This window comes from Canis lupus, chromosome 22, assembly GCF_048164855.1.
Source record: "Canis lupus baileyi chromosome 22, mCanLup2.hap1, whole genome shotgun sequence".
NCBI lineage: Eukaryota > Metazoa > Chordata > Mammalia > Carnivora > Canidae > Canis > Canis lupus.
Window position 1 is genome coordinate 38,785,254 of NC_132859.1, and position 27,126 is coordinate 38,812,379.

General features: G+C 40.1%; 1 protein-coding gene and 1 long non-coding RNA gene across 5 annotated transcripts in view; one reads left to right on the plus strand and one right to left on the minus strand.

Annotated features, from left to right (window-relative positions):
- GADL1 (glutamate decarboxylase like 1) overlaps positions 1 to 27,126 on the minus strand; it is a 163,553-nt gene that overhangs the window by 19,391 nt on the left and 117,036 nt on the right. The gene's annotated exons all lie outside the window — the stretch shown is intronic.
- Positions 1,030 to 8,562, plus strand: LOC140614492 (uncharacterized). The gene is made up of 2 exons (XR_012015346.1): positions 1,030 to 1,184; positions 7,356 to 8,562. It is a non-coding gene; the product is annotated as an uncharacterized lncRNA (long non-coding RNA).

Genomic DNA, 27,126 nt, shown 5'->3' on the forward strand with positions numbered 1-27,126 from the left:
AGTATTTGAAAAAAAAGAGCCTGCTCTATCAAGGGTACAAAAATCATTGTCTACACATTCAGCGTTGTGTTTCAGTGTGTCTGTGGGAGTTAAACTACTGTGAGTTTGAGCATTTGAAGGCAGAAATGTCCTGAAAATTTCCTTCAGTGAAAGAAGGCAATTTAGGTCAGGAATCTTCTCCATCCATCATCCTCACAAGTCCTATCTGGTACCTTGTAATATTTTAGCAGCTACATAGGGATATCTCTACAACATGGCAACCTTCAGGTTCTGGCCCTGTTCTCTTTGCCCCTCAGGTGATTCCCATGACCATCGCCCTGAGCCAAGCCTTCCACATGAAGCATATCATCAGACTAGACAGTTAGAATCCGGCTCTGCTCTGTTTATGTTGACAGCCAAATGAGCACAAGTGGAGCTCAGTCATTGTTCCTTCCTAGGGATTTCAGCATCCAATCCACTGGCTTGTCTAAAAGTTCTTCTTTTCCACTGATCCAGCTCCAGACCTCAAAACGTAGCATGAAAAAATTCAGTCTCCTTGACGACTGACAATAATGAATCAACCGCCTATCTAGCTGTCAAAATGATGGTGTGTTTAGCTATCTAAATAATCGAGCAGGAAGAGGAGGGGGAGGGAGAGAAGTGTGTCTGAACTAACTGAATCTGAAACTAAACCCACTTGATAATTCTGGAAAAGGATGGATTCATATCTTGAATACAGCTCATTGGACAGTTTTTACTCAAATCCAGTTTATTTTTGAAAGACAGTCCCACTCTTTTTTGTGAGTCAAATGAATGTTTCAGTATTTTAAAAAACAAATTACTGTTTTTAAAAAACAGTAATTTGTCATTTCCTTTGAAGTGGAGATCCTAGATACGGCACATCCAAGGGGACATAGACTGAAGATTTACATACGAGGGCCCAGGGATTATACATTTCCACTGGCCTATCACAGTATTCTCTCTTCATTGCCCATCTGTCCGCCTACTCACCAAACTTGGATTTCAGCTCCTGTCAGGGCTGTGGCCTGTGGTTTGAACTGTCTTCACCACGGAGTTAAAATTAGTCTCTTCCTGATTCACAACACCAGCTAGATCCCTGGGACCACTAGAAATGGAGCAGCAAAGCTTCCTGCCAATCACACAGAAAATACTTCCTGTCGGAACCACCCCCCAAATACTGACAGGTATGGCCAGCAAAAGGACTGAGTCCCTTATCAGGGGTGGGGAAAGGTCTAGTCATTCTTGAAGCCAGAGGAAGGCAGTTAGGTCAGTTGCAGAAGGCTCTGTGTTCCTCCCCTTCTTCCCAGACCAACGCAATGGTGTGGAGACTATGGATTGATTTGGGACTCCATCTAGTGAAGGATTTGAGGAAATGCATGAACACAGAAAGAAACGCCATGCCAAATTATGTTTCAATTGATTATTTCTTTCAGACTCTTTTAAATGGTTCCAAACTAAACAGTGGTGTGATTTTTTTTTTTCAAGTTAGGGCAAAAGCACAGCAGAATGACCAGAGACTCTGGCATAGACCAGTATCGGCTGATTGTCCCATCTGCCTCTTGAGAAAAAATGGATGGTATCCTCTCTTAGCACTTGCCCATTGTCCACAGAAGGAACATAAGAAATCCCCCCACGGAGTCAGTTCAAGAAATAGTCTACCTCTGCCAGAAAGTCAGCATCTGGGAGTGGCACCAAAGGGTTTGGGAAGAATGATGCCCGGGTACCAGATTTTCAAACATGCATCTGTCAGCTGCAGTACTTTTCAGTTAAACAATATATGTGTCAGAGGCCTTAGCTATCAAAAAATTAATTTTTTTTCTAGAACTCAATAGTTTTTATCACCAGAAAATCAGTACCAACAGTACCTATTTCACAGTGCACTGCACACAAAAAGCACTCAATAAATATAACATTGTTCAATAACTAACATTGGCAGCTAGAATTTTTAACTGGGGAAGAAAGCTGAATATAATTCAACTATTACATTCTGAATTCTTCTATATAAAACTGTGCTCTTGGAATTGGATAAATGTTATGTGATTGCCTTTAAACTTCCCATAGGGGTGGGAGGGGAGAAATAAAGCCAAACAATAACAAACCTCCCGAGCTCAATGTTGTGGTACTTCTACTATCACTAACAATAGTGTCCAACGACTATTTTCATTCATCTTTCCGTGTTTTTCAGAAAACCTCACTTTACCATTTTTTTCAAAGATTTTTGTATCTATTGGGACACCTGGGTGGCTCAACAGTTGGGTGGCTGCCTTCGGCTCAGGTCGTGGTCCCGGGATATCGGGCTCCTTCGAGGAGCCTTCTCTGCCTCTCTGTCTGTGTCTCTCATGAATAAATGGATTTATCTAGAATCAGTCACTCATAGAAATGGTGATATCCCAGTGGCAATCTGAGCATGTAAGTTCAGAGCAACAGCTAGAAAAATGACAGAGCAAGCTTCCAATCAAGAATGGTAATGTGAGGGGCAGCTGGGTGACTCAGCTGGTTGCCCTTCTGCCTTTGGCTCAGGTTGTGAACCCAGGGTCCTGGGATCAAGCCCCACATCAGGCTCCCTATGGGATGCCTGCTTCCCCCTCTGCCTAGGTCTCTGCCTCTCCCTGTGTGCCTCTCATGAATAAATAAATAAAATCTTTTAAAAAAAAAGAATAAGGCTTTGGGTAGGAGATTTCATCCTTTTGACAAGGGTGCAGAGGTATTGCTGGCACTCAATCAGCTGGGTGGTGTGTGGGCAATTTAATATTAATCAGAATAAAGTACAGGAATCCTCCTCCTCCTTCAAAGTAAGTTAAGAGCATTTCAGATTATCCGCATACAACATCCCTCTCAGTCCTGCTCTGATATGCTTTCATGAATGAGAAAGAAGCGAAAATTACAATCAAAAGGGCATATAACTAGGGATGCTGGTTTGCTCAGAGGAGTCTTGATTTATGTATGGTTTTTTTTTTTTCCTGGTATAATTATTAATAGCATCCACTTCACTTTCAAAAGTGTCCTGAGTTGGGCAGTGCATTCTCTGGTCACCAGACACATACCAACCGTCTATCTCATAAATGCTGCATAAGTGGATGGTGGGGCCCACGCAGGCAAGATGCGTTATCAGCATGCCCTGGCTCCAGGAGCACTGCCAGTCTCCCTCTGCTTAGCCTTCCAAAATGCCATGTCTCCTGAGACACCCGAATGCCATTCCAAAGGTGAGGCTGCAAGAAATGTCATAGTGCCAGTGGAAGGTTCCCAATTTGTTTCAAATGACAGAAAAGCTTACTGGATAAAAATTTCCGTCTCTCCCTCCCTTTTGCCCCTGGTGCCAGTTGTTGGTCACAATTGCTACAACCAGCAGCCAATATTAGCAACACACACGCACACACACACACACACACACACACAATATACACAAGCATGTTTGCAATTCATTCTATGCTTTCCTATTGCTTAAATTAGTATCTTCTTCAAACTCATTCATTTTCAGCTGACTCAAAATAAGTGCTAATTCATTCGCCTGACTTAGAAGCTCATTTTTTTTTAAATTTACAATGAGCATCAGAACCTGGTAGAGCCTATGATAAACAGGACATTATACATTTTACATATTTTTGGAAGACACAGGATATTATCCCCAGTACAAGGTGCAGACGTAAAGGGACATGTATCTGGTAGAGAAAGAAGTAAAAAGAAGCTGTTAGGCAAACTGAATGTACCAAGCAGAACAAGAAAAACAAATCCTTCCAGAATTTGAACAGACGCATCTATGGAAAATAGGCTAATAGGAAAATGTAAAAGGAAATGACATGAAGGATTACCTTCCGCCCCTCCCCAGTCCGTTTTACTCCAGTTGTGTCCCAAAGATACTGAGAGACGGACTGAGAAACTCAATTAGGTTTCTGTTGCACTGGCGGCCCGTGGTGGTCTTAGCATTTCACCAGTCAGGGTTTCGGAGGACAGCCCCGGGGAGACTTTACACAGGTCTTTTTTGGTCAAAGGCTGGAGTAGGATTAAGTGGCAGGGCTAAATCCAGCTTTCCTCTTTATCCCCAACCATTTTTGTTCCCCTCTTTCCACCAAGGAATGGCAAAGGGTAATGAGGCCAAGGATTAAAAGGGGGGGGGAAGGAGGCCGTCGGAATAAGAGAGGCCGAGATTCTGAAATTAAACCCAGCAGGCCGAATGCTTTGCAAAGGCCCCGGCCCTGCTGCTGACACCCGGTTCATTAAAGCGCTGTTGTGGTTTCTCACTGAACCCACAAAAAGAGGCCTGACCGAGCGCTTCACCGAGAAGCTTGAGCAGAGCTGCAGCGGGGAGGTGGCGCTGCTCACCAGGCTCCTCGGGTAATTTCCAGGTTATTACCGATGGCTTTTTTCCTCTCTTCCATTGAATGCAGGCAGATCCACACACCGAGTACTAGCCCAGGCTGCCATGAGACAAAGCTTCACTTTCTTTCATTTCAGACACTGTGGGGCCCAGCTCTCTGCCTTGCTGACAGGCATGAGCTGCAGCTGAAGCACAAAATCCATACAGGTGGAGCACTCTGCATGGAGGTGGAGAAATTTATGGTAAAAGATGAGGGGAATAACAGTGGGATCTGTGTCACAGCCAACCTCAGCTTTTAGATAACGCCCTGCATCTAATAGCTACAAGAGCTGCCATAAATTTACCATCGCCCTGGAGATGAAGATGACACCGGACACTATATGCTTCCTTAAATCACCAGAACCACTCAGAAACCCAGTCTCAAGGAGTCATAAGTGCTTCTTTCCCTGCCCTTTTTCTCTCAACCTCTTCCCCTGGAACATCTGACACCTGCGGGGAAGTGATCCTTGGAGCACACCCCACAGCAGGACGACAGAAGTGAAAGGGCAGCATGGATTGTTCTAGAAGAAACTTCTCCCATCTCGGTTCATTTGTGGGCATCTAGAGAGTACTATAGTTCAAAGATGGGTTTGTTAATGCTTAAAAGATGTTAATGATGAAGGGGAGCCGAGTTTGTCACCCCAAAACATGCCTCTTTGGTATAGGAAATAGTTTAGGCTGATTATTAAACAGAACAGAACAAAACAAAACAAAAAACAGCAGACCTAGGAAAAGCTCTGGGAACAGCTGGCAATTAGAAGTTACATTTTATAAAAGATGTTTATGCTTAAAGGTAAATCTCCATTTGTTAAGATGTCTCCCTCTCTGTAGCAGGAAAAGAAAGGTGACTCTAAATTTCTAGAACTCTTATCAATAGAGAAGCAAGGACTTAAATTTGTGTAACAACTTTACCCTTGTTTACTGTGCTTTTCCTGGTAATCTCCCATAACTGGCCTCCCCGCCCCCCCAAACTACTTTAGTCTTTAGCCAAAGATGGTATTTAAGATGATGGTTTGGGCCATTTCAGGGAGTTACTTGGTTTTCCTGGGCCTCTCTCATATATACGGGAGGCATACATGTTATTACAGTTCTGCTTGCTTCTGTCCTATTAATGTCGTGATGCCAAGAGTGTCTCAGCCAAGAATCTAGAAAGGTGGAGGGAAAATTCTTTTTCCTCCTCCAAAATGATATGTTACAACGATCCAACTATTTGGAGATTAGTCTTTGTTCTATTTAACTTTTAATAGGATAATTATTTATTGAAATATCAAAACAAATAGCTGCTAAAATAAGGTAGATGGAAGTCAAACCAGTGTAAGTGGGTAACGAAGAACTGGGAGGAACTTCTAGTTTGAACTGAACTTGAACTCTGTTGAGAACTAGGAATCTTTATTCTCACCAACTTCAGTCAGTTAAGAATGCTCCATTGTTGGTACATATTAATTAAGTATTAAATTTTAGGTAAATTCAGATTTCAAAAGGATAGCATAACAGGCATCTTCCAAAACCAACCTCCCTTTAAAAACAACTATCACTGCCAACAGACAAATGCAGTGTTTTCCCTTATTGGTGAGACGGCAATTTACTGTCTCTGTGATATCAATCTGCTAAGTTACCTTGTGAAATATTAATCACATCCCAAAGACCCCACCCGTGACTGCATGCAAGCAGAAGAAAATTGCCTTTAGGCTGTGTGAGTGGAGACGGTCCAATTTACATTACATGCTCTATACACAGCAGCATTTCTTTCTCTGACTTTTCTTCCTTTGATTTAAAAGTCCTTCCTCAAATACAGCCTTCCTAGTTCCAAATACATCTTTAAAAACACCAGTGACAGGTTTGCATATAGTATTTGCATCTTTATCTTGGTTACTTGGAGAGGTTTGCTTATTGTTTATTTTTCAACGTTCTTAATTTTAATTTTTAGGGAAAAAAAAATATAATACTGTCTCAGGTAGTCATTTTTGCAAAGAAACCAAACAACCTCTATTAAGGAAAGATGGTTTCTTACAGAAGGGCGATTAATGGGAGACTCTTTTGCCCACCCACCACCACTGACCTTGTCCAACCGAATAATCAAAGACCAACAGACCTTAAAGGACAACATGTTAGCCCTTTTCCTTGGCAATGCTTAAATGCATCCTGTCAACCCTATATTTACCTGTGGGATGAGGCTTACAAAAGATCCCAGTTGACATGTGGGTAATAGTATGAGAAAACCAATGTGAATCTAGTAGTGCAAATACTCATTTGCTTCTTAACAATCAAACTTGTAAGGGCGTTAGCTAATTCATCAATTGGAAGAAAACAGATTTGTTTCCTTAGACATTTTAATCCACTTATGAGGTTCCTCAATCAGCACCTAATTTTAGTGGGTCCCATGCAAAATGTAGCTAGAATCTTGACTAATTAGAGAAGAGGGAGCAATTGTTTAAAATGATATTATTATTCTATTAAGAACACACTAAAAGTCATGGCCACCCGTAGACATGGCCTTCCAGGGGAACTGATGGACACTTGGATCACCAAATTTATTCCATACTTTCTTCTTTCATGTAATATACCCAATTATTGAAACAGAGGTTCCTATGAACAGCTATCAGGTTGATATGTGGACTTCAGAAGAGTAAAGATCCTTTTAATAATTGGGATGCCTGAGTGGCTCAGTGGTTGAGCATCTGACTTTGGCTCAGGGCGTGGTCCCAGAGTTCCAGGATCAAGTCCCACATCGGGCTCCCTGTATGGAGCCTGCTTCTCCCTCTGCCTATGTCTCTGCCTCTCTCTCTGTGTGTCTCTCATGAATAAATAAATAAAATCTTTTAAAAAAGGATCTTTTAATAAAAAGAAAAAATAAGGTAAACTGGTGTATATACCTGCTAAATGATGGTAATGTTATGGTTACTTATATGTTTATCTGTATACTTTTATGTATTTATAGGTACATATTGTATATATAAATGAGGAAATGAAATGACTCCACCTTTTTTTGCTTTCTCCATAGGTGGCAATTTCAGTATAGGGTAATGGGCAGGAAGTCCACCATTTGTCTTCATCAAGAGAGGTAAAGAGGGGCCTACATGCAAGCCTCTTGGGGAACCAATGATAATTTTGTCCAGCTGATGAAATAGAAGAAATCAAGTAATATTATCTGACAAATTCCTTAAGGAAAGAAAAATGGAGTAAGTTGTGACTATATTTTGAGAGCAGATTCAGCCATAAGGAGAAGCATAGTAAAGCCTGAATCCTAGAGGGATATGGAAAAGAATAGCTCCATAGGAATGCCAATGACAAACTTTTGATTCTACAGGAGCCTGTGAGCATCAAGAATATGAAGTCCAGACCCTACAGTTAAGCTGATACATGATAAAGGGTGTATTATCTCAATGACTAAATATTTAAGCTTCATGGAGTGGAAGATATTTGACTGTAAATGAGCCAAGAATACAAAATTGGGGGGGGGGGGGCTGCCTGTGAAATTATACTGCAGACATAAAATCTCAACTGCCTGAGAGCTCCAGTTTTTTAAAAGCCAATGTTGACAGAGCAAATTAAGTAGTGAGATGTTTACTATGTTTAACAGAGATAAACTGGCAAATGTAGGAGATGTAATTACCAGCATGTTTTTCTAAAAATGAATCTTAACCCTGTGCTGTGTGGGGGCAATAGTGCAGGGCACTGGGTTCTTTTTTTCTATTCTTTTCTTTTTCTTCCTAAAGGGAAGTCTCTCCCACACTTGGGAAGAATTTAAAAAATGTTTTCAGTAGCTAATAAGATGGTCAAATATCAAAAAGCCCAGAGACAGCAGACAAAAGGGGAACCACTTCAACATTCCAGCATCCCTGAAGAGGATTTTCTGCAGGAAGAATACTGTTTGATCTAGCAAGATAGCTCAATGGTTCACATTGATACCATGAATGAATCCTCACCTTACTATAATTGTGTCCCAACTAGATTTGTCTTATATAGATTAGGTGATAATAATTATTTATTGACTTGAAAGCAGTAGACAGAGATGTTCCCATGCTGAAGCCACCAGCCTGATTTATTAAAGAATCTGGATTTTTCTTCTTGTTATTAAATAGTAACAATAACAGAGGGACAGTCCCAACCAGCTCTTGGAAGAAGATAAACACTATAAATAATTGTACAGAGTAAAACTTTTCATTAGTTAAAAAATTTATCTAAGCCATCACTGGAATAAACACAAAGATCAATATTCACACATTAAAAGCTAAACAGGTTAAGCCAAGTAGGTTAAAATTTTTCTCCTCAGGGCAACTCCTAGGTCTGTCCTAGGAGGACTATCTCCTTAGCAATAATGTTTGGCTGGACATTCTCAGGGATTTTGTTTTGGTTAGGGTGTGGCAGTCACAGAGAATATATACCTGCTGAATGAGGGTAATGTCATGGTTACTTATATGTTTTATCTGTATACTTACATGTATTTATAGGTACATATTGTATATATAAATGAGGAAATGAAATAAAAGCTAAATATCCAGATATAGATGTTGTGATAGAAAATTCTTTAAAGGTGGGCCAAAATACTCTCTCTTTTCCCACTAAAGGACAGAGGTAATCATCTGAAAACCCAACATTCATACACATAATCCCAGGTCAACCTTAAATAGTTGTTGCTTTGTATGAGTAAGTGTTATGTCACTGATAGACTTCCACAAGCATTCTCCTATCTGTATTGAAGACCTCAGCTTCAAGATCAACCAGAGTCACCTTACCCAGGCCTGCCAGAAGAGACTTAGAACTGTTTAGGAGGCCCTCATGCCTACAGCTCCCCCCACCCCAACTCATTGAGTGAGGGAGCTCTACCAAATACCTTGGCAGCAGGGAACCAGCAGCAGCAGTGACTCACCACTTTATTTTTTTTTTTAAGATTTTATTTATTGATTCATGAGAAACACAAAGAAAGAGGCAGAGACCTAGGCAGACCCACAGGGAGCCTACTGAGGGACTCGATCCCAGGACTCTAGGATCACGACCTGAGCCAAACACAGACACTTAGCCACTTAGCCACTTAGGTGTCCACCTACCAGTCTTTGTAATGTGACTTTGAAGTTCCTTCCCTCCAGAGTCTATTCCTCCAGCAATGCCGCCTCTCCAATCTGGCTGGTCTTGCACTTTGCTCTTGTCTATAAAAAACAGCAGAAGGGGGATGCCTAGGTGGCTCAGCGGTTGAGTGTCTGCCTTTGGCTCAGGACATGATTCTGGTTTGGGGATTGAGACTGCATCAAATTCCTTACAATGAGCCTGCTTCTCTCTCTGCCTATGTCTCTGCCTCTCTCTGTGTCTCTCAGGAATGAATAAATAAAATCTTTAGGGAAAAAAAAAGAAAGAAACAACAGAAGGAAGGGTGTGCTAGTTCTGAGCCTAGGCCTCAAGCAGTCTTGCAAACTTCCTACCTCTGCCAGGAGAATGAGGCCAGAAGAGCCTGAGGTAAGATTGAAGACCATGTAGAACCTTGCTCAGTTGTCCCACGCGGGCTATCCCAGTCTAGCCTATGGCAGCAAACACAACCATGACCAGCAAAGTTGCCTACCTGACTTCAAGCTGACTGTAGGTGTAAGACTAAGCTCAGCAGGGTCAGCAGAGCAACCCAGATAATCTGTAGACTCATGAGGAGTGATGAAAAACTAATATTTTAAACCATTGGTTTTGGGGAGTAGTTTAGGGGGGTGGTTTGTTATGTAGCAATAGCTAACTGACACAGCATTACAGCCTCCAATTGGAGCCCTTGGAGAAATGTCCAGAAAGAAGAGCTAACATAGCCAGACAATATGAGATCTTACAAATCAATGACAATTTTATATTTCAGCTTTCCCCTTCAGCTTCCTTCAGTATTTCCAGGGTAGTTTTGACCACAATTCCTAACTGACCTCAGGACTAAGGCTGAGAGCTTCTGCTCTCAGAAAAAAAAAAAAAAAAAAAAAAGAAAGAAAACACTGTCCTTAATTCACAGAACACTATGTGAACGGCTGTGCTTCTGCTTCCAAGATGAGATCTTAAAAGAAAGTAAGAAATGGCTTCTTGACTCCTATCAAATCCCTCTTTGAGTATGCTGTTCCAATAAAGAGCCAAATACTCAGGCAGGTCTCTTTTTAAATATAGCTTCTGAAATCAACCTACTCAACCTGACATTTAAAAATCAGCTGATACAGGAAAGCAGGAAGGGATTAGTTAGCAAAAGTGGAAAAGGGAGCAGATCAGAGGCTAGATCACCAAAAGTCTATAAACATCATAAATGCTCAGGAAACACTGTGTGGAAAGTAGAAGGATAATTTACAAAGAAATGAAAAGGTAACACATCAAAGTCTTCTTTGTGGCCAAGGGGTCCTTGCTCACAGAGCTCTAGCCACATACAGCTAAGACTATGTTACATCACTACTGAATATTCTGAGGATAATTAAACAGCCCATGCATTAATGTTTCCCGTTATTTCTGCTTTCTTGTTTGCATTTTGTATATTTCTCAGGGCGTAACCCCCACCCCTTCCCCCCGAAAGAGAGTATGCATAAGCACAGGATGATGCCCTAGAACTCCAATCATCCAAATATTTCTCATGATTAGTAGATCATATTCACAACATTATGAGAACTTGGAGGAATCCTCCACTCCTACAAATATATTCCCACCTTTGCTTAAAGAGGTCTCATTTATAGCATACCTTCTCAATGCCCAGCCTTTCTTCTTCCTTCCTATTAACAGAATATATCAGCAGCAAAGCTGCCCAAACTATCAGCAGATGAGCAGAAACCAAGAAGAAACATCTGAGCTTAAGATGGGAAGACCAAAGACCCATCTACAATGACTGAAATAACATTTATAGACCATACTGTGCACCCTGGTGTTCATTCAATATCTCAAATGTGTCATCTCCATGAGCCAGGTATTATTGAACCCACTCTACACTCAAGGTTGGGCAGCATTCAATAATTTTTCCCAGAAGCTAGTCATAGCTAGCTCTTGGCAGAGCCAAGAGCAAAACCAAGTCAGGATAATACCAAAGAACTTCCATCTCCACAATCTAAGCTTTGGCTCTACCTCCACATTTTTTACTTTTGAAGCAAATGCTTGTACAACATGTCACCATCTGCCAAGTGTTGTCACATGTACAGTTGCATGAATCAAATGTCTACCATCTAAGTCCCTTTCCTTGGCAGGGCTTGGTCTGCCTCTCTGTGGCACCTCTCCTAGGCTGATGGTGTTTCTCTTAGCCACTCTCTGCAGCCTCTCCCAGCTCTGCCTCGTGTCAGCTCTCCATGACCTACACTCTTCCTTTCATCCTTTCTCCTTCCTTCCCCTTGTGGAGAATCACCATGCCTGGGCTTAAGAACTTTAGGATCAGACTGGCTCTGCCACTAGCTGACTAGCTAATCAACATGAGGTGTCGGGCAACTCACTTACTCTCTCTGAGATAATAGAATCTGCTTCATAGAGAGAACGAAATAAGATTATGTACATATTGGGCTTAGTACAGTGTAAGGTAATATAGTAAATGTTCAAGACATTTTACAAAAAAAATAAATACAGACCCTTCCCTGAACATACAGATTTGGTGAAGGAAGAAAATGGAAACTATTCAGACTCTCGTTATTGAGGAAAAGGTCCCCACAATGACCCCAGTCAGGAGGACTGTACCATGCGTCCATAAAGCAAGTCAACTTTATATTTGTTTTTTGCTTTACAATATATAGAGTACTTTCATAAACAAAATCTTACGCCAACCTTGCCCTAAGGCAGCACTTTCTTTTTTTTTTTTTTACAAGATTGATTTATTTATTTTGAGAGAGAGAAAGAGAGAGAGAGAATGCAGGGAAAGGGGCAGAAGGAAAGAATCTCAAGCAGACTCCCCACTGAGGGTGGAGCCTAAAGCAGGGGTCCATCTCATCACCCTGAGATCATGACCTAAGGTGAAATCAGGAGTCAGATGCTCAACTGACTGAGCCACCCAGGTGCCCCTAAGGCAGCACTTTCTAAGCCCTGGTGTAAATGCCTGCCTCTTGTTGGAAGTCTTCCCTGAGCTTCCTGTAGAAGACAGTAGGGATCGATCCAGTGTCAATCCAACCCTTCTAAATAAAGTCCCTTCCTATCCCTCAGAGGCTGATGCATTTTCAAGGCTCCCTTGCAGCTAAGGTGTATGACATGACAGGGTTAGCCAATAAGATGCACCTGCATGAGTTATGATTTCAGAGCTGAGTTCAATGGGAGAAGAGGTATAGTGACAGGAATCCTTTTTTTTTTTTTTTTTTTGCCAGGTAGATTGTGGTAGAGATAGCCAGTTCTAGTGAAAGCATCTCTTATAGCAGATTCACAATTAAACAGGCTACTTCAGATGGGGACAGGCAGCAGCACCTTGGGTAGGCCAGTTTAGGGCATGGCTTTGAAACATCTGTCTTTTTAGCCCTCTAGTGACCATGTAATTCTCTATAAATTCCTTTCTTCCTAAATTAGCCACAGTATTATTCTATGTCCTCCACTTGACCCTTAAGCGATCACTTAGAAGATTTCTTCCTGCTCTTCTTTCTGTACCCAACATACTTTGCCCTGCCCATAATTCTTGTTACACTTGACTTTTCATTAGAGTAACTTTTAGATATTTCTCTTCTTCAAATTGAAAGCTGCTTGATAGAAGATGTGATGTCATTTTCATCTTTCATTTTTCCCACAGTGCTTTGCAAAATATGTGCTGAATTGAACGGATGCAGGTTCCCATAGTAACACTGTGGCAGGTGACAACTGATTTTGAATTATCACTGTACTTTATTATTCCATATTCTCTCTCTTGTTACATTATATCTCAGTCGCTAGATTCAAAGTAACCATCAGGGGTTGTGATAGATTACGTAACTCTTCAGAATCATTTCTTCTTACATCCTCACTTCCATAGGAGTAATATATTTCCCTGCTTCACTGATACTGATTTTGGCCATATGGCTTGGTTTGGATTTACAATGGGAAAGAGGATAATCTCCACCACTTTTGACATTGGGTTCAGTTATGTGATTTGCTCTGGCCAATCCTATGTTAGCAAACATGGTGTGACACAGATTCCTGAAATGTTCTTATGCACTTTTGTGCTCTTGGGTCTCTGTCATTGCCATAAAAACATGCCCCAGATAATCTACCAGTTCAAGGAAGAGAATAAGAGACTCTTGGAGGAGAGCCAACCCTCACTGAGTACAGCCTAAATTAGCCACCCAACATCTTCCCTCCCCTGCTGATTTGCAGATGCATGAGCAGTAAATGCCTACTGTTTTATATTACTAAGGTTTGTGATTATTTGTTACATGGTATTCTTGTAGCAATAAATCATGTCCCTGGAAAGGCAAAAAGGAAATTCTCCCTTTCAAAGAAAATTGGATACATGTGAAAAAGAAGGTGTATCTTGCATGAAGTTTTAATATCTCATTGGAACACATCCCTTTCCCCTTCCCCTTCCCCTTCCCCTTCCCCTTCCCCTCACACCTCTCCTTGGGGCTCCTCTTCTTCGTTTATATACCAATATACATCGCCAGGGCTGTAACTACTTTCTGACTGTACCTCGCCACCCCCACTCTCCTTGTGTCTTATCAATAGATGTTACTCAAAATAGTGCTTCTCTTCATGAGGTCCTCTTCTTTCCTTTAATTATCATTTTCAGGGACTTGTATCACTCTCCGTGGAAGACTCCCACACTCTACCCCCAGCCCTAAAGATTTCCTTGGATCATAGCCACTGAGTTCTAGCTGCCCACAGACTGTGTCCACTGGGCATTCCCCAAGTACCTCTCACACAGGACTCCCAAAAGCATAGCCAGCAATGTCTTTAAATGTACTCTGCTATTTCTTCTTTATTTTCTTGACCATTTTCTGGGCCATCTGTACTCAAAAATCTCAGGCTTAAGTAATTATTTTTTCTCTCATCAAAGCATGCTCCAAATTTAATAATGCCAAATGCCTTGCAGGTGAAATAGACATGGCTTGGAGAAGCACTCAGAGTTACTTAGGTCCATGGAGCTTCTAAGTTAAAAAGATACTATTCAAAATAATTTTGTAAAAAAAAAATAATAATAATTTTGTAAAGCAAAGAGTGGCTCTGGTAATGTAACTTTCCCTGAATGTGTTTCCTAATTTCAGAATTTTTGAAATGACTTTATTTATTTATTTATTTATTTATTTATTTATTTATTGGAGAGAGAGTGACTGCAAGTGGGGGTGGGGCATAGAGGGAAAGGGAGAGTATCTCAAGCAGATTCCCCACTAAGTATGGAGTCCCATGTGGGACCTGATCTCACAACCCTGAGATCATGGCCTGAGCCAAAATCAAGAGTCAGATGCTTGAGTGACCGAGCCACCCAGGTGTCCCACTAATTTCAGAATTTTTATTAAGCTTATTTATCTTGAATTGGAAGCAGGGTGGTGATGGACAGAAGGTGGAGCCTCATCTATTCAAAGGTTGAGGGAATCAGTGAGGGTTTTAGTGGGGGAGAAAGCATACAAAAAAACTGTAGCCATTCTTACTTTGATTATCAAAATTAAAGTCTGTCTGCTATCCTGTGCCACCATTCAAAAATCAATGACTAATAAAAAATGTAAGCAGTGTCAACTCAGATTGGCAAAATAAGGATTAAAATTTACCATGCAGAACACATCCCATAAAATCTTTGCAACTCGATTTTTCTATTTAAAAGGGCATCACACTACCAGTTTTCATATAGGCATTTAACAAAGGACCTCCGAAGAGACCCTGGATGTCAGTCTTGTGCACTTTATTTGCTCATTTAATAATATTCCAGGTTTCCTTCAAATCTGGATGAATTTCTATCACATTCTACATTATTGAGAAATGTTCTATCATGGATAGCAATGAGAATTCTGAGCATAACCTCCAGGGAGAAGGCAGCTAGAGCCTATCAGAGCCCCTTACCAAGTTTCTGAGTTAAAGTTGACCCAGAGAATATTTATTTGGTAAATTCTAGGAATGAGTGATGGCTATGTTTACAGAGTATATGTGTGGTTTATTGACAAAACAAGTGGCTGAGGCTTCTTCCAGGCACTCTGTGTCAGCAGCACACACACATTTCCACATTTCATTAACTGTAGAACCTGGGGTTTTATATGTTTATTTTTACTGCATGGTATATTTTAGCTCCTACGCTAGCCAAGTCTTTTGTGCAAATGGAAATTGGTTATGCTTTCTTCCTGATGTTCTTCCCAACTAGTTGCTCCTAGTTCTTCACCCAAAAATATCTTTGGGTCTAGACCAAACTTTATTTGAACATAACAATATTTAGCTAATTACAATGATAGAAATTGGGAGGAGATTTTCAGAAATCTATGGGGTGAGGGAGAATGTTCAGAGAGAAAATAACTTGATTGGACTAGCATTAAGTTGAAAAATCATATTGGAACAGTTACTCTTATACTATAGTCGCAATAGAGCACCCTCCCTCAGATACCAATTGGGGTCAGATCTAAGGTTAATATTTGTAAGACAGTATTAATACTGGACAGCACACCAATATTTTGTATTTTACATTATATATAATATGTAATTGATATATGTGGATATACACACACATATATAAATGTAAACCTATGTGATATTGGGGAAAGCAGAGCCATGGGAAGAGTGAGAGCCTAAGAAAAGAGAGCATCTGGAATAAAGGTACAAAAGAAAGAGATGAGACTGAGAAAAGCGTTCCTGGGGACCTGAAGCTCCTGTGCCTGGACACTTGATGGGTGTGGGTGCAAAAGGAGGCACAGCCCATGTGGGTGCAAAAGGAGGCACAGCTCATGTAGCCATGGACTGTCCTGCTTAGGAACCTGTATTTTGTAGAGAATGTAGTGGGAAACTCTTTACACAGTGGGACAAAATGATTCAAGGGCTGTATATATGTGGCCCTCAAACATGTGAAGAGAAAGGCTCGATGTATAGGCAATGATGGAAGCAAGTGCATCAGTCTGAGATGTCTGTGGCAGTTATCTTGGTAAGAAAAGAGCAGCGAGGACATACACTTAAAGTAGCTTCCTTTTATAAGAAATAAATAAGCACTGGCAAGGATGTAGTAAAAATGAAACTCTCATGCACTGTTGGTGGGAGGGCAAACTGGTGTAGCCACCAAAGAAGACAGTATAGAGCTTCCTCAAAAGTTAAAAATGGAATTACTGTACAATCTAGGAATTCCACTATGGTTGTTTACCCAAATACTATGAAAATACTCATTGGAAAAGATATATGCACCCCTTTGTTTACTGCATATTTACAATAGTCAAGTTATGGAAGCAGCCTAAGTTGCCCGTCAACAGATAAATGGATAAAGATGTGGTATATGCATACAATGGACTAATACTCAGCAATGAAAAGAATGAGATCTTGCTATTTGTGACAACGTGGATGGGAATTATGTAATGTAAGTGAAATAAGTCAGAAAAAGACAAATACCATATGATTTGACTTGTATGTGAAATCTAAAAACAAAACAAACAAACAAAAAGCAGAAAGGGACCAATAAATACCAATAAATACAAAGAACAAACTAATAGTTGCCAGAGGGTAGGGGGTAGAGGTGGTCAAAATGGGTGATGGGGAGAGGAACATACAGGGAGGAAAGAAAGGTAACGAATGGGGAATTTAGTCAATGGTATTGTAATAGTGTTGTATGCCGACAGATGGGTGGCTACATTTGTGGTGAGCATAACACAGAGTTGTGGAATCACTAAATGTATACCTAATATTAAAGTAATGTTGTATGCCAGCTATAGTTCAGTTAAAAAAATGGATCTGTTGATTGTTTAGATAGAGGAGAAAAAAATACAGTGTATCAATTCCAGTTGAGTTTTTTTACTGTGATTTAAATATATTTAAGATAAAAAAAATAGTTTCTTTTTCTATCCAGTACTTCAATACAAGTTTCTTTTGGAAAGCTGTATTCAAAGTTTTCATGTGATTTTTGTGAATTGCCATTACATGAAAAAACAATACATCTTGAAGCATACCTAAGTCCTTTCCGTCCTCTGACTTACATTAAAAATCTCCCTCTATGTGTATGTATATATACATGTGTGTACATACATTCAAATTATATATGTATGTATGTGTGCATATATGTCTATGTGTGTTTAAACATGTATATACATATAAAATATTTCATCAGTTTTGCCCCCAAATTTTTAATTTATGTAATAAAAGTTAATACACCTATGAAATGAAGAAAAATGCATGTATCAGAAAATATCTTTTTCAAAATGATGTGAAATGTGGCTATATATATTTGGAAAATATTATTTCATAAATAAATTCAATAATATGAAAGAAAATATCTTTCCATTGATATTTATTTTGGTTGTAAAAAGAACCAAAATTTTATAGGGTATTCCTATTAAATTAACTTTAAGCCCCTGAATGAGGATCTTAGGCAATAAAATATTTTATTCAATATTCCTTTTATGATAGTAGCATAGACAATTTTAATATAAGAAATATTTTACAAAGGTGGAAATTTCTATTTAACATATGAATTTACATTTTATATTACTATTTAATATATTCATCTTTATCTTTAATAAAATAATTAGTAAAGCCATCTTATCTTTAAACTTCCTACCAAAAAATAAATAAAAAATAAACTGCTTAAAGAAAGTCTTAAAATTTAGTTCTCTTACATAATAACTGAGGATATGAAGGGGAGGAAATCTCTTAATAGAGTTATAGATGAGATTTGAGATCTAAAGCATTTTCTCTGTTCAAACCGGAAGAAGATACACAGCAGAAACTAGTTTCCAAGACATGGTCTGATAGATTCTGGTGTTTAGAGTACAGCAGAAATCATAACTCAGTTTTGCCGCATTTCTGTTAGATTACACTTACAATATGAGTGTAAGAAAAATAATACGGCAGGACCACAGCATTGCAAACGAAGAACCAAACAGAGCTTTCTTCTGCGCCAATGGAGGAGCATTTGTTTTAATCACTGTTTAATCTTTCCCGTTCTCTTTCATAAAAACTGCAGTCTCTAATTGTAATTTTCCTAAGGCCTTTGATCAACATGGTAATTAGGGAAATGACTCAACAAAAGGGACGCACTCTAAGCACTCAGATGAGTGTTGGGCACATAGCAGGTGCTCCATATACATTTTTTTTCCATATACATTTTTGAATGAATGAGCAGACTCAAATGAGAATTCTGACTCCCTGATTGTTGCTTTAGACTCCAGTCTTGTCAACCTGTGTGGAAGAAATGACTAGGACCCAATTCTCTAACTACGAGAATCTGGTCTACCTTAGTACCACTTGGCAATCGGCTCCCCTTGGGTTGCAGACTGAAAGACAGTCTCTATTATGAGTTAGGCAGGTAATATTACAATTCACCGAAGCAAGCTCTGCTACTGTACTTCCAGCATTTGAATTATCCCTGCCCCCCACAAACAGTGGGGTTCTATAATTTCTGTGACAGCCTAGATAGGAGACACTGTCATAAGAAGCAAAGCATGAGTTAAAGATAAACAGTAGGAAAAGTCGAAATGAAAACCAAGAGAAGTTTAGCCATCTGAAGTGAGACCTGCAAACGTTGACTTTAAAATGATTTTTTTGCATTCTGAACTGATGGTGATCTGGCCAACAGAACACAGCTATAAGAAAGCAACTTACAACACCAGCTCTGCTAGACTTACAGAGACAGAGGAGCTGGCTTCCAAGACAAAATTAAAAGAGCAATTAAAATGTTCATCTTTACTAAAATGTCTTCCTTCTTAAGCTGCCCTCATCCTGAGAAAACCCTACACAGATCACCACTCGGGCTGTGATGGCTCTCTGTCCCTCCTGCACGTTGGAAGTCAGATCAGAAAGATGATCCCAGGATATCACTCCAGACAACAAGCTCAATCACATTCTTAGAAAAAAACAATATTTAAAAAAGTCTTCCATGGGCACCCTGATGGGCAAAGAAGGTTAGAACAACTATGTGTCTAGGAAACCAACCTAGGCATGGAAGTAAGTCACCCCAAACGGTGACACTTGGTTCATGCCTGTATTCATTGATCCATTCATTCAATAAATATTTGTTGTGCATCTACCATGTGGTAGCATGCAATGTGAGAAGATGCAAAGAAGTAAGAATATTAACAATCACTCCTTCCTCCCTTATCAACACTCAGTAAAGTACCAGGGCTGGCTTAATGGGTGTGCAACCTGTGCAGCTGCACGGGGCCCCGTGCTTGGCTTTATATTTTGCCATTATCACCTTGGAATTCTTGATAATTTTAGAACAAGGAGCTTATCATTTTTGTTTTGTGCTGGGCTCTCTACCAGCCAGGCCTGGGATATTGAAGCTCAAATATAGCTGATCCCAGTGGGGCATGTTGCCCCAGTTTATTCTTCTCCCTGACCATCAACAGTATCAGTGACAAAGTGAGGGAATCCTAGTTGATAACGGGGGGTTTCAATGCATCATCCCTGTGCTAAAATTCATCAGTTATCTTTCCTCCTAGGGGAAACTTCTTATCACCTTCTCCTCTCTTCTCAAGCTTGCCACCATGTTTTCCACCCTCAAAAAAGTTGCTATCTTATAGTAACAGCCAAGACAGGGTAGCAAAGGTGTCATAGGAGTATCTGGGAAGAAAACTCATACTCAAATGTCAGGAAATGCTTCCAGGGCAAGGGGCTGACAGCCTAATTCTAAAATGGGATCATACACAAAAATTCTTTGTATCCTAGGCCAAAAGCTATAAGTGGCCTATTGAAGACCAAATCATAGCCATACTCTTTCAAAGTAGGAAACAAGTGCATACCTCTGGGGCTTCCAGGAGGAGACTGCACATGAAATAAGCCATAGAGGGGGGAAGGACATAGGAGCAAGACACCAGAGACAGAGGAAGCAGTGTTAGAAAATACAAGGAGATCAGAATACTAACATTCATCTCCATTATCAAACACCGAGTACCAGGGCTGGCCTCAAGGCTGTGTGACTATGTAATCACACAGGGCCCCCAAGTTGAGAAGGGCCTCATACTTAGTTTAATGCTCTACTGTCATGGTCTTGAAATTCTTAATATTTTCTAAAAATGGGGTGCCATATTTCCATTTTGCCCTGGGCTCTGCAAATGATGTAGCCAGCCCTACTCAGCGCTGTGCAAAATGGCTAGCACTCACTCTCTCACTTAACCCATGCAAATCCATAAGGTATCATTTTAGTGTAATTTTATAGACGAAGAAAAACTGAGGCATGGAGTAGTAATGTCCTTTGCCAAAAGATACATACAAAGAAGTGATGAAGCCAAGCACATGTGTTTAAAGACAGTGATAGACAAGTTTTCCAAATAAACACAGGAATACAGTTCAATTGGCTAGAAAGCAGGGTACATGGGGAAGATAAGCAGGAGACAGAGCAAGAAGGTTGAAATAAATTGGACCACCACAGTCCCTGAAGGATTATGGACTTTTTCCCTTTGGGACAAAGAAAACATGAAGGAGTGACAGGATGACCAGGGTTGTATTTTAGAAAGTTTATGATTGTAACAGCGTATAAGGTAATTTGGAGAGAAGCAAACAGAAATGCACCAAGAAGACATTTGAGACCAATACATCAAACATGGGGTAACAGGATTAATAATGAAAATTAATGTTTAATGGGCATTTAGTCTGTGCCAGACACTATACCTGGATTATAGCATCCAGTCCCCATCAAAACGCTTTAAGGATTTTTATTATCCCCATGCCATTGACGAAAAAGAAGAGGCCAGGGGACAAGGGTAACTTGTCCATGGTCACGCAGCCAGTGAGCAGCAAAGGTGTTATTTATTTAGCTTCATATCTAGTGATTTAAGAGCCAATAAAAATCCTAATGAGCTGTATTTTTAACCAAAAAAAAAGTTCCGAAAAATATGAGAAAAAGTTAAAATATAGTATTACAAAATGCTGTTTTAAACAAGAATCAAAAGGATGAAATTTGGGGTGCCTGGGTGGCTCAGTTGGTTAAGTGTCTGCCTTTGGCTCGGGTCATGATTTCTGGGTCCTGGGATTGAGCCCCATGTCGGGCTCCCTGCTCAGTGAGGAGTCTGAATCTCCCTTTCCTTCTGCTCCTCTCCCCCAACTCGTGTTCTGCTCGAGTGCTTGCTCTGCTCTCTCTCTCTTAAATAAATAAATAAATAAATAAATAAATAAATAAATAAATATCTTATTTAAAAAAAAAAAAACACCAAAAGGGTGGAATTTTAGCAACTTTGGGAGCCCGTTATGAAGTGATGCTCCTTAAAACCTTTGTTCCTGGCTCAAGACCAGAAACACAGATCAGTACAACAGATTAGAAAATTCAGAAGTAGAAGAAAGTGTTTTTAAAAATGTAACATATGACAATATAAGCCTTCCAACATCAAAACGATAAGAAGAATCACTTAATAAATCCAACTGGAGTAACTGGGTAATAATTTGGGGAACTGTCCAGGTTACAGTGATAGTTTACACTGTATACAGAAATAACCTCCACCCGGATTAAGGAGTTAAATACAAAAAAAAAAAAAAAAGATTGACAGAAAAACCAGCAGGAGTTGGAATAGAATATTTATCAGATTTGTGAAAGACAGCAACTTCAGCTTTGAAGCAATAGAATAAATCATGAAGGAAAAGACTGACAGATTTGAATACATAAAAAATTTAAAACTTCTGTACAATGAAAAAACAGCAAGACTAAAATAAAAAGGACATTATACCGAAGACAATATTTGCATTCTATCTGACAAAAAGGGCCTGAAAACTCAAACTATACATACCTTCATTCAAATTTGTAAGGAAAACATCAGACCTCAAAATATTAATATGGAAAATATGGGGGAAAAAACAATGAATACCCAGAGAAGCATAATCGGCAAGGGAAAAACCAGAACATTGTTTAGCCCACCAGCAATTAATATAATAAAAGGCAAGGTAAACGTAGATACAATTTTTCACCTTCTCTTCTCTTCTCTTTTGCCCCCACACTGGCAACACTAGGTTGGATTGAAGCTTGTGAACTCATTCCTTGCTGGTGGCACTGTAAATGGATGGTTACAACCTTCTTAAAAGTCAGTATCACAATACGCAGCTAGAGTCAGGCTCAAAACTATGTTGATTTTCATAATCAGCAATTATATACTGAGCACTTTGTCTTCCAGACATAATAAAAGCAGGAGTGAGTGGGAACATGGACACATTCATCCATCATCATTCACAATGGCGAAGCACTGTAACCAACCTCAATGCCCAATATTGTGGAAATGGTTTTAAAAACTATGACACAGGTCATTACACAGGTTGTTAAGCTTAAGAAAAGCTTAAGACCCTTTAAGCTTTTCTTCTCAGGTTAGTCCAGAGGGAAGGAGAAAGAGACTGGAAGTTGTCTGAAGGGATGCAATGCTAAAAGAAAATCATAAAATGATTTCCTTCAAGATTGTCAGAACCTGGATGTGTTTATTGATTGAGAGCAGCAATATATCTGAGGAAAAAGAAAGAATGCAAATGTGAGAAGGAGGGAGAGCAAGAAGGGATGGGGAGGTAGTGGGGTAGAGAGGTCGCCCAAGGGATGAAGTCCTGGATGCGAGATCCAAAGGTAAATATAGAGTTGACTGTGGAAATAGGAACTCGTTATTTAAAGTGAAGACAAGGATCAATTTGATCCTCTGAGAATTTCATACTCAGGTGAGCCTTTCTAGTTTTGGCAGAATCCAGTAGCTGGGAAAAAACCCAGGCTGAAATTCTATCCCATGTTGCAAGAGCATTTCTCTGGTCAGCGTTCACTGTGGCATTTCCTAGCTAGGAATGGAAAAATGAGCAAAAGTGCCACCAGGGGGCAGGTTTGGTTCTGGCAAAAGGACTTCAAAAGATATCTTGCAAAAAAAATAAAAAATAAAATAAAATAAAATAAAATTTCTTTCAGCTCCAGGTCCACTCTTTGTTTTGCAACAATAAATACTACATTAAGTCCAGGGCAATTTCCTTAATGCTTGTGTTGTGGGTATGAATTTTGCTCCCTAAACTCAGGTGTGCACAAAATGTCACAGTACTTTATATCCTTTGAATAAATTAAATCCAACCTTAAGCCATGGTCCTACTAGGCCAGATTGAAAGCCAACTGCTGTCATTAATACAGCTCCCACAGCTCCCAGGGGTCCTGCAGAGGTTCAGTGCTAGTATTTAGGTGACTGGTCCAATACATGAAATGCTTACAATCTGAACCAATGTGATCCCTTGATATGTGGTAGCGGGGCCATGTCCTTACCTATTAGGAATGAGCAGACATTCCAACGTCTGGAACACACACACACACACACACACACACACACACACCTCCTTAGGGTGCTCACAGAGAGGAGCAGGGAGTCATCCCTCGTTGTAGAACTCTTGCCCTCAGCACCCTTCCTTCAGCCTCTTACTCCCCTGGGCCTGCCTCTCCTCTTCCAAACTCCGTGCCTTCTTCTGGGTCTCTTCCCTGGCCAGCCATGGCTTTCAGAAAACCTAAGACGACAGATGCCCTCGGGGCTACACAAGTCTCAAGAGAAGCATGGAGCCCAGAGGCCCCATCTAGTTCTCAGGATGGGGAAAGGTGAAAACCCAAGGGCAGAAATCACCTGAAAATCCTAAGTGTGCTGCCACATTTGCCTCAACATTACTGTACATAAAAATCCCGAGTTTGCAAATCTGACAGCATGTGACCATGAGATTTCTTTTTCTGGTGGATGCCACAGATCCTGGACATCCCTCATAGTTCATGGTGGGCTGAGGACCAGCCATCGCACCAGCTGCCATTGAGGAACAAAGGCAAGGAAGGGACATGCCCTCATCTCAAGGAGCTTCCAGTGATACCTGCACAGAAACAGGTAGTTAAGGCCTGACGAATTTAGGTTAGAGTTGCAAACTAAGAGCCAGAAGGCCTGATCCCACTGATGGATATATGTTGCAAATTTTTAAATCATTTGCCAACATGTAAAACTTCAAAAGCAAAGGATAGTTCATGTAAGTACCTGTATATCGACATCTCTTGAACGGTAAGGTGTGTGACCCAGCTCTGCCTTCCTGTAGGGCAGTCATCAGTAGGTGCTGAGTAGAGGCTGCTCTCTTTGGCCGAGGCCACTGATCTCTGCTTTATCACACCAGTCCCTATTGTATTATGGCCAGTCTACCTCCCTTACTTACGCTACTTGCCTAGCTTCTATGGGTGCTTGAGTTTGCAATCACTGACCAAGTAAACTAAATAAAATTATATTCAGGACACAGCAATGTGTTCTAGACAGATTAAGACTAAGCTTCTGTCTTGTGTCAATGCTCCTCCTGATGTATTTGGAAATCCACCATTATTTCAGATGGCCTTAAGATTTTTGCAGAGACTAAAGAAATTGGCATATTCTGGTTACTGACTTGGTTCATATGCAGACAAGGCCAGTGCTCCTCCCAGTATACAGATTATATCCACGCTTGTGTGCTGAACAGTAAACCCAAGGTACAAAAAAGATGTTTGTGAAATGCAGCTTGAACTCCTTTGTTTGGCTTCGATTTCCATCGTGTTATCAAGAGTGCCCAGGGGAGGACCCCTGGGTGGCTCAGTTGGTTAAGTGTCTGCCTTCAGCTCAGGTCATGATTCCAGAGTCTTGGGATGGAGCCCTGAGTCAAGCGTCCTGCTCAGCGAGAAGTCTGCTTCCCCACTGCCTGTCCCTCTGTTTGTGCTCTCTCTCTGTCAAATAAATAAATAAAATCTTAAAAAAAAAAAGTGCCCAGTGGATCAGCCAGTCCCAAGGAGCAAGTGTATGCCACAAGGGGCCACACACAGGCATATTCTTCTTTCAGAACCCATCTTGTCCTGACCTCAGGCCCATGAGCTCAGCCTCAGCCTGCAGAGACACTTTGTTTTGCTCAATTTTAATTTTCAATAGATAGGCGAAGCTGAGACCTTCTTCCATGGTAAATGAGAAGGGTCCACAAGAAGAAGAATCAATGAGAAAAAAACAAGAGAGGAGAGCCTTGTAGACAGGAGAAAAAAATAAAAGGAAAGAAAAAAATCATTTTTTAATGAGGACATCTGTACTTGTGTGGCTTTCCTGAGGAATTCAGGTTACTAGCCTTAAAAATTCCTCTGTATGCATCTGAAAATAATGTCTAAAGCCCCAAAGACCAAAAAGTATTATAAGTAAATTAGTAACAACAACAATCTAAAAACTGTGTTATATGTGTTGAAAGGTGTTGAATACAAAGAAGAGCTCATTGGGCACTCCTCGATCGCACACCCATATCCAACAGGAATGCTGTTAGAATCTTTTGCTGGTAGAAATTTTCTGAATACAATGGAGTATAGCTATCTAGAAAGATGATGACTTAAACTAGGGAAGAGAAATGCGCCTAAACCCATGAAACGTTCAGAGTATCCCATACCTTTTAGAAGAAAGGACACCCCAACTTCCCCAGATGATTTCTGAAGGAGGCCATGTTTACAGGGCAAGCACCTTAGTGGCTCCTTGACCCTGAATTACAGAATGATACAAGGGAGAAAAAACTGACTACCAACTAGTAAGATATCTGACAAATCGTAGATAAAACTCTACCTGAGAGAATATTTAAAAGAACAGCATTTTATCTCGGGTCTTAATTGTTAGGGAAAAGAAAATACAGTATCTACAAGACAGAGGAAATTCGTTAGTTAAGCATTTTCAAAATCTACATCCCAGCCACTATCAGAATGAGAGTCTCTCAAGTCACATTCAGAAATACTTCATTTAAAGGGCACGTCTATATTAGATTCTCCTTAAATATAAATTCTAAGGAAAGCACACAGCTTTAAGATGAGTTCTAGCCACTAGGAAACAGGAGCTTTGACGAATATATTATAAATTCTGTGTCACATTGTTAAAAAAGAAACTCACCCTTTAAAATTAAAGACAAAACAAAACACTGTTGCATCTTTAAAGAAATGGGTGTTTTTAGTTCGTAATCCAAAAATGAGTGATTGGATATACCAATGTCACAGATGGTGACGAAAAGAAAATTAGAATCAGAATCCTCAAAAATATACAGAAGCTCTCAAAATGTGTATGAACTCTTATGCACAGACATGAACACATGCACAAGAAATAAATGGAACGCAGCAAAGGGCAGTGAAGTCCTGCCTGAACACCCAGGAAGTAAGTGGTCTTATGGATGTCTTCCTGATGATGCTTCCAAAGAAGCCCATCACCCCACCCAGATTATAGAGTCTCATCTTCAAGTGCCGTTAATCAGAAACCTGCCAGGGAGAATAGTAAATTCTCTGTAAAGATATCTGGAATATCATATCAAGCTATATCACTGAATAAGCAATAAAACAATGCACCCATCAAATAGGTTCTAAAAGATTTATTTTTCTTCTACTGTTGAGGAGCAAGAAGCCTGTAATAAATGACTAACATTAGTCACAAATCTGCAGGTCAGCAAACAACAACAACAAAAGGTTGCAATGGCCACACATGAGTACAAAATAACAACTTGTTAATTACTTTTAAGAATGTAAATTTGGTTGGCACAATGCAGAATTATTTATGAAATGTTGACTGAAGAGGAAATCTGCATCAGAACACTGAGTAATGATGAGACAAAGCAAACTGATGGCATTTTCAAGTGCATTCTCTGGATCTTACCCTTCCAGGTTTATCCTTGCATAATCTCCCTAACTCCCTTCCCCCTCCATATCTAATCACTGGCCTGAGCCTTCTGAAGAAACACATGGACAGAAACTTTTTTGGGGCTTTGGCTTTGAAGAGGAAAGCATAGCTCTATCACGATGC